Genomic DNA, 9,329 nt, shown 5'->3' on the forward strand with positions numbered 1-9,329 from the left:
TCCAGAAACATCTGCCCATGTGATCTCTGTTGGCTATTTCCTATCACAGTTAAGGACTAGGCCCTTAAGGAGTATAGTATTTAGCCAACTCTCTGTGAACCAGCTATATACTACTCTGTAAGGACCTGGTCCTCACCAGTGATAGTAAATAGCCGACTCAGTGTGAGCTGGCTATTTCCTATCATGGGTAAGGACCTTTTTGCCCCCTAGTGTTCAGGTCCTGAACTGAAATAGTATATAGCCAGTTCACAGTGAGTTGGCTAAATACTATCCTCCATAAGGACCTGGTCCTCCCCAGTGATAGGAGATAGCCGACTGTAGAGGAGCTGTCTATTTCCCACCATTTGTAGGGACCTCTTCTTCTGCTTCGTTGATCTGGTTATTGAACTCTGTTAGGATTTAGTTGTTTCTCAATGACTTGGCTAAATCCCCTTGTCTATTAGGACCTGGTCAATAACTATGATCAGTAACACATCTACATGGATACAGTGTTATAGTATACAATAAAATTATATAGGTGACTATTGTAGAATAAGCCTCTTTTATATTTATTTCTATTTCTGAAAAATCTTTACAATAAAAAAAACTCTCATGTGACTTCTGAGCACTTGTATCTTCAGAAATGTCGTTCCTGTGATATTCATTGTAAAACGCTTTGCAGAAACATCTGGTCATGTGGTCTCTGTACTTTCCTTGTATGGATTATACTTACCTGCTCAGTGGCACCCGCATCGCTGCGGATTTCTGTATGGCCACTGCTACAGCTCCATGTCGTTCGGATCAAAAGATCCAGTGACGGGGGAGCAGCCAATAGCAGGCCGCAACGGTGACCAGACCCAAGGGGGCTCGTTCCAGTCGTGGCCTGCTATTGCCTGCTCTCCCCGTTGCCAGATATTTTGATTCGAGTGACGGGGAGATGCAGAGGCGGCCATGCAGGGATCGGGAGCGACGCGGGTGCCCTGAGCACGTATAATCCATACAAGGGGCCCGAGATATTTTCGATATCAGATAACCCCTTTAACATTATTTGTTTAAAAAACAAATTAGAAATTTCCTATATTCTCAAAAGGACCTTTTCCATCTATGTTGTACTAGGGAGGAATCATACTGCTGAGGTCCTTTTCAAGGATAGGATTTAGCCGACTCGCATTGAAGTGACTATTTCCCGTACCCCAAAAGGACATTTTCCCCTCTATTATGGAGGAATCATACTGCTGAGGTCCTTTTCAGGGATGGGATCCATCAAAGCAAAATGGGCGCGCCGAACGGTGAGGAGACGGAGCCTCTAGGTGCTGCAGCAACGCCCCAATAGCACCTAGAGGCTCATTTGCATATTTTTAAAGTTAGTTTTCTGGGCAAACGGTGGAATGTAGGCAGATAAAAGTTACACAGTCATGTACTGCCGACATTAGCACATCGCTGATGTCAGCCAGCTACATAACGAATTTTGTGATGATGGAAACCCTTTAACAAGGCTTCATCTTCCTCACTAAAGGGAAATCTACGCCGTATTGTTTGGGAATAAATAATTTCCTATCTGGCGTCTTCCATTCCCTTTTTATCATATCATGCATATTTTTAAGGACTGGGAAGACTCGTTTTTTCTTATGTTCAAGTCCACTAAACATTTTGTCCTGGACGGACCTATGGACTTTCTCGTCTGAGAGGTCAATGGTCGCCCTAATGGCTTTAATCAATTCTCTCAATTAAAATCTGTATCAGATCCAGAGGAATGAACAGAGTCAAAACTTCCTTGGTCTGAATCTGAGGATCTAGAATACATCATCTTTTGTTCCCTACGTTTAGAGGTAGACGGACCCGGGCTGTTTGGATAAAGCTGAGCGCATCTGCTCTCTAATTACGTCCCTTTATTCCTCCCTGATAGATGGAACCAAATCTTTGGCCATATTTGCAGTACATGTTTCTGGTAATTTTACCAAACACACTACACATTTCCTAATTTTAGGGGTGGATTTTGTTTTCTGCACACCATCCTTATCACTCTGCACGCATATAGGAGAAGGTTGACAGAAACACAAGAGGTTAGCATAAGTATACAGCCTCCCCCAAGTGAAAGTAACCCACCGCAGCAGGACTCATGGCGGACTCCATCTGGCCTGATCCCAATTCCAACAAACTGTCAGACCTCTGCCATGTTTGTCCCCCTTTTTATTTCTCCTTACCTGCAGACCTCAGATCAGAGGGCGACTTCCGCCTTGATCTACGTTAGTCACAGAACCAGAAGTACCGCTGGAACGCATGCGACTTCCTGTGAAGTCATAGTCATGCACCGAAGATTCGGGATGCCATGAGGAGCGCTGAAAAGACAGGAGGCACTAAGTGTCTGGTTGGCACATGGACCTCCACCCCGGCGCGCAGAGCAGGAGGTAAGGTGCAGGATCCCTTACCTACAGACTTCCAGCACCCCAATGCCCAACTAGGGAACGGGTGCTGCCTGCATCCCTCATGTGCCTAGGCATAATGACAGTAAAATCGCCACCTCTACCTTCCGGCACAGAAGTGGACCCACAGCAAGTGCCGTGAGGAATAACCCGTCTACCACCTGGAGGGACAGGAAGACAGTGAGGAGGAGCCGGAGGAGGGTCATTTATTCTTCCTGTCCCTACCTGGATGGAGGCGGGTCATCTCTCATGGTATGCCGTCATGAAGGATGAAAGGGGAAATAGAACATGTCCTATTCTTGTCTGCAATTGCAGACAAGATTAGTCATTATCAATTATAGTGTTGGCGATGTACAGTCCGCAGATTGCGGAACGCACATTGCTGTGTCCTGCGGATCCATAAACCACTTACGAACATGTGAATGGACCCTTAGCCGACTCACACTGAAGTGACTATTTCCCATAGCCCAAAAGGTCCTTTTCCCTTTATTATGGAGGATTCATACTGCTGAGGTCCTTTTCAGGGATAGGATTTAGCGACCCTGCCCGGCATACTGTGCAGGAGCGACAGTGTAAACGTCTCCTGTGTCTCTCCCAGTATTGATTTGTGTCTGCTGTTTCCATGTGTTTTTGTCTGTCCTGGCTCATTTGGTTTCCACTTTGTTTTGGCTGATCTGTCACTAGTCAGTTATTTTGACCCCACTGTACCTTCCCCGTATAGGGGAATTAAGGAGTGACTGTGGACTAGGAGAGATCGTGCAAACAGTTAGGACCATTGTTAGGGTAGGTGAGCATCAGAATTGTCCTTTCTGTGACACATGATTGAAGCATTGTACAATGCAGGGAGTCCCCATTCTAGCAGTAGATGGTGCTCCCTAGTAGCAAAGGTCACCAAGGCTGTGTAATGTGTGTGTCTGCTACATCATACATAGGCCCTGATTTATCAGAACTTCACTCCAGAATTCTGGCATCAAAAAGAGCAAAATATGGCTTTTGTAACTTTTTTTGCTATTAATTGCGCCAAATTTAGCATTTTTACACAACTCATGCCAGTTTTGCAATATGGATGGAAAAGTGGGTGTGGTTAGCTACATTAATGATTATTACTCCAGATTTATCATTGAGATTTTTTAAAAGTCGCAATCTCACTCCAGGAGGGAAAAATAGGAAACCGGGAGGAGCTTCTCTAGAAGAAGTGTTGGGTGTAAGAACGAGCCACATTTATCAGACCGCCTGTGACGTGTGATGAATGCGGAATAAAGTTCTCCAACCCAGACTCAAGCAAAACTGACTTCAAATATTCTCCTCATGATCAATTCCCCCAGAGTGTGCCATCGGAGACACATGCACACAGTATATAGTTATTAAAAAAAAAAAAAAAAACACAATTATTTGAAATGTTTACATATTTTATTCATCTAAAAACATTATTTGACCACAAATTATGGTTATCCCTATAAAAAAAAAATGCAGGATTAAAAATGGTAAACTAAACAGCATTGTAGGGCACGTCACACTCTTTCAAACAGGACTTTTTTTTTATCTGGTGAGATGCTCCCATATTGAGACACGCGTCGCCCGTTCCATGCACTGGGGACCGGAATAACCAATGTAATCTCGCCCATGTCAGCGATTTGTAATCTTCTACAGAGGAGTTGCAATATTCTAACACTTCTGGTCCCCCATGTACCCCCAGACTACACCCACACTTACCAGCACCCCACTGGTCCCCCATGTACCCCCAGTCTACACCCACACTGTTACCAGCAGCCCACTGGTCCCCCATGTACCCCCAGACTACACCCACACTGTTACCAGCACCCCACAAGCTTTACATATACCTTTTGTAAGGGACAAAAAAAATAAATAAATAAAAAATCTCAAGCATGCCACCATCCTCTGTGTCCCTCCAGCACACCGTGCCAGTGCTAAACCATGTTACCCCAGTGCACCTACAGAATCCTAACCAGTAGTACACCATTATAAATATGCCTAAACTGTACTCGCCAAATCCTGACCTAGCCCACCTCTAACCCAGTTAAAGGGGTCCTCTCACTTCTGCACATAGCATTCATCATGTAGATCAGGCATGCTCATCCTGAGGCCCTTCAGCTGTTCTAAAACTACAACTACGATCATTCCCAGACATCCTACAGCTTTCAGCCTACAGAAGGGCATGGTGGGAGTTGTAGTTTTACAACAGCTAAAGGGCCGCAGATTGAGCATCCCCTGATGTAGATAAAGTTAATACAAGCCACCTTCTAATGTACTGTGATTCTCCACATTGCCTACATTGCTGGCTAGATTCATTTTTCAGCGGAACAGAAATAAATAGCGGTGGTGTGAACGGGCCTAAGAGGTGAGCGTGCAGGAAACCGTTACTGGTCTAAATAACATGAGGTAATGATAGCGAAGTGAGAAAGTCCGGTCCAATATGGCGGATGCTCCCTGTACTTTACCACTTGGCTTTAATAGCCTGCATTCGTTACATGCATCTCACACACACATCAGCGTGTGTGAGGTGCGTGTGGTATTAGAAGCGTGTGGGACAGTGTGAGGTGCGTGTGGTATTAGAAGCGTGTGGGGCAGTGTGAGGTGCGCGTGGTATTAGAAGCGTGTGGGGCAGTGTGAGGTGCGCGTGGTATTAGAAGCGTGTGGGGCAGTGTGAGGTGCGCGTGGTAATAGAAGCGTGTGGGGCAGTGTGAGCTGCATGTGGTAATAGAAGCGTGTGGGGCAGTGTGAGCTGCGTGTGGTAATAGAAGCGTGTGGGGCAGTGTGAGCTGCGTGTGGTAATAGAAGCGTAGGGGGCAGTGTGAGGTGCGTGTGGTAATAGAAGCGTAGGGGGCAGTGTGAGGTGCGTGTGGTATTAGAAGCGTGTGGGGCAGTGTGAGCTGCATGTGGTAATAGAAGCGTGTGGGGCAGTGTGAGCTGCGTGTGGTAATAGAAGCGTGTGGGGCAGTGTGAGCTGCGTGTGGTAATAGAAGCGTAGGGGGCAGTGTGAGGTGCGTGTGGTAATAGAAGCGTAGGGGGCAGTGTGAGGTGCGTGTGGTATTAGAAGCGTGTGGGGCAGTGTGAGCTGCGTGTGGTAATAGAAGCGTGTGGGGCAGTGTGAGCTGCATGTGGTAATAGAAGCGTGTGGGGCAGTGTGAGCTGCGTGTGGTAATAGAAGCGTGTGGGGCAGTGTGAGCTGCGTGTGGTAATAGAAGCGTAGGGGGCAGTGTGAGGTGCGTGTGGTAATAGAAGCGTAGGGGGCAGTGTGAGGTGCGTGTGGTATTAGAAGCGTGTGGGGCAGTGTGAGCTGCATGTGGTAATAGAAGCGTGTGGGGCAGTGTGAGCTGCGTGTGGTAATAGAAGCGTGTGGGGCAGTGTGAGCTGCGTGTGGTAATAGAAGCGTAGGGGGCAGTGTGAGGTGCGTGTGGTAATAGAAGCGTAGGGGGCAGTGTGAGGTGCGTGTGGTATTAGAAGCGTGTGGGGCAGTGTGAGCTGCATGTGGTAATAGAAGCGTGTGGGACAGTGTGAGGTGCGCGTGGTAATAGAAGCGTGTGGGACAGTGTGAGGTGCGTGTGGTATTAGAAGCGTGTGGGGCAGTGTGAGCTGCGTGTGGTAATAGAAGCGTGTGGGGCAGTGTGAGCTGCGTGTGGTAATAGAAGCGTAGGGGGCAGTGTGAGCTGCGTGTGGTAATAGAAGCGTAGGGGGCAGTGTGAGGTGTGTGTGGTATTAGAAGCGTGTGGGGCAGTGTGAGCTGCGTGTGGGGCAGTGTGAGCTGCATGTGGTAATAGAAGCGTGTGGGGCAGTGTGAGGTGTGTGTGGTATTAGAAGCGTGTGGGGCAGTGTGAGCTGCGTGTGGTAATAGATGCGTAGGGGGCAGTGTGAGCTGCGTGTGGTAATAGAAGCGTAGGGGGCAGTGTGAGCTGCGTGTGGTATTAGAAGCGTGTGGGGCAGTGTGAGCTGCATGTGGTATTAGAAGCGTGTGGGGCAGTGTGAGCTGCATGTGGTAATAGAAGCGTAGGGGGCAGTGTGAGCTGCGTGTGGTATTAGAAGCGTGTGGGGCAGTGTGAGCTGCATGTGGTAATAGAAGCGTGTGGGACAGTGTGAGGTGCGTGTGGTATTAGAAGCGTGTGGGGCAGTGTGAGCTGCATGTGGTAATAGAAGCGTGTGGGACAGTGTGAGGTGCGCGTGGTAATAGAAGCGTGTGGGACAGTGTGAGGTGCGTGTGGTATTAGAAGCGTGTGGGGCAGTGTGAGCTGCGTGTGGTAATAGAAGCGTGTGGGGCAGTGTGAGCTGCGTGTGGTAATAGAAGCGTAGGGGGCAGTGTGAGCTGCGTGTGGTAATAGAAGCGTAGGGGGCAGTGTGAGCTGCGTGTGGTAATAGAAGCGTAGGGGGCAGTGTGAGCTGCGTGTGGTAATAGAAGCGTAGGGGGCAGTGTGAGCTGCGTGTGGTAATAGAAGCGTAGGGGGCAGTGTGAGCTGCGTGTGGTAATAGAAGCGTAGGGGGCAGTGTGAGCTGCGTGTGGTAATAGAAGCGTAGGGGGCAGTGTGAGCTGCGTGTGGTAATAGAAGCGTAGGGGGCAGTGTGAGGTGTGTGTGGTAGGTGGGGGGGGGGGGTCTGCCCCCTACTGCCTGGCAGCATCTGATCTCTTACATGGGGCTATGATACGCACAATTAACCCCTCAGGTGTGGCACCTGAGGGGTTAATTGTGCTGATCACAGCCCCCTGTAAGGCCCCCTGCACACGATCAGGATTGCGTGCGGAAAATCCGCACCGTAGGTCATGTACATTGTATTCTATGAGAATTTGAAATTCTCAATGCACACGATGCAGATTTTTTCCGCGCGGATTTTGACCTGCGGTGCGGATTTTAAAATCCGCGACATGTCAATTAATTTTTTTTTTCCTGACCGGATTTTCTTCATTCACTTAGTGAAATCCGCATGCGGAAAATCCGCACCGAATCCGCACGCAAATCCGCATGCAAATCCGCACCAATTAATGCGGATTGACCGCACGGATTTGCCTGTGAACACCTGCGGATTTCAGTGCGGATTCTCCGCACATGAATCCTGAACGTGTGCATGTAGCCTAAGAGGTCGGGTGCTGCCAGGCAGCAGTCATGTACACAGTCCTTAGTATATTCTAACTTGAAGCGTCCCCATCACCATGGGAACGCCTCTGTGTTAGAATATACTGTCGGATCTGAGTTATCAAGTTCTAACTCAAATCCGATGGTATATTCTAACATAGAGGCGTTCCCATGGTGACGGGGACGCTTCAAGTTAAAATATACCCTGTCTTTACAGTGAAAGTCAATGGGGGACGGATCCGTTTGCAAATGCACCATATTGTGTCAACGTCAAACGGATCTGTCCCCATTGACTTGCATCGCAAGTCAGGACGGATCCGTTTGGGTCCGCACGGCCAGGCGGACACAAAAAACGACTTTTTCCTTCATGTCCGTGGATCCTCCAAAAATCAAGGAAGACCCACGGAAGAAAAAATGGACACAAATCATGGACCAACGGAACCCGTTTTGCGGACCACAAAAAAAAAAAAACGGTCGTGTGCATGAGGCCTAATACCGCCGGTAATTACCCGATGAGCAAGCAAAAGGCAGATTGTGCTAATTACAGTCTGCCGCGGGCAACTGTACAGCATGGAGACAAGCGATGGTATAACAATCGCTGCATGTAATAGCGGCGTCCTCCTCAGCTGCCGAATCCTTCCTTAGCGCCTGGAAAATCTGCCTCTGTAATACAGACTTTACACACACTACCAACAACATACAATCCCACACACTGCTGTCCCCCTTCACATACAACCAGATACCCCCTCCCTCAGCATCCACGCAGCTGCCCCCCCATACAAGATACCCCCTCCCTCAGCATCCACGCAGCTGCCCCCCCATACAAGATACCCCCTCCCTCAGCATCCACGCAGCTGCCCCCCCATACAAGATACCCCCTCCCTCAGCATCCACGCAGCTGCCCCCCCATACAAGATACCCCCTCCCTCAGCATCCACGCAGCTGCCCCCCCATACAAGATACCCCCTCCCTCAGCATCCACGCAGCTGCCCCCCCATACAAGATACCCCCTCCCTCAGCATCCACGCAGCTGCCCCCCCATACAAGATACCCCCTCCCTCAGCATCCACGCAGCTGCCCCCCCATACAAGATACCCCCTCCCTCAGCATCCACGCAGCTGCCCCCCCCATACAAGATACCCCCTCCCTCAGCATCCACGCAGCTGCCCCCCCATACAAGATATACCCCCCCATACAAGATATACCCCCCCTCAGCATCAACGCAGCTGCCCCCCCATACAAGATATACCCCCCTCAGCATCAACGCAGCTGCCCCCCCATACAAGATATACCCCCCCTCAGCATCAACGCAGCTGCCCCCCATACAAGATATACCCCCCTCAGCATCAACGCAGCTGCCCCCCCATACAGATATACCCCCCCCCTCAACGCAGCTGCCCCCCCATACAAGATATACCCCCCCCTCAGCATCAACGCAGCTGCCCCCCCCCATACAGATATACACCCCCCCCCCCTCAGCATCAACGCAGCTGCCCCCCCCCATACAGATATACACCCCCCCCCCCCCTCAGCATCAACGCAGCTGTCCCCCCCATACAAGATACCCCCCCCCCCCCCTCAACTCAGCTGCCCCCCCCATACAAGATATAACCCCCCTCCCATACAAGATATACCCCCGGTGTAAAATCCCTCACTGCACATCACCAATAGTTTCAATACAAAATCAGTTACTCCATCAGTAGGCTCCGCGGACTTCTACATCGCTGCAGGCGTTTTTTAGTTCACTCCCCGCACTGCTGACCCGAGCGAGCTCCATGATGCATGTAAAAAAGAGCGCGGCTCTCCTATTTCCGATCCACGTGATCTAGGAGAGCCACGTGATGTT

Source organism: Bufo gargarizans, chromosome 5 (assembly GCF_014858855.1).
Source record: "Bufo gargarizans isolate SCDJY-AF-19 chromosome 5, ASM1485885v1, whole genome shotgun sequence".
Classification (NCBI taxonomy): Eukaryota; Metazoa; Chordata; class Amphibia; order Anura; family Bufonidae; genus Bufo; species Bufo gargarizans.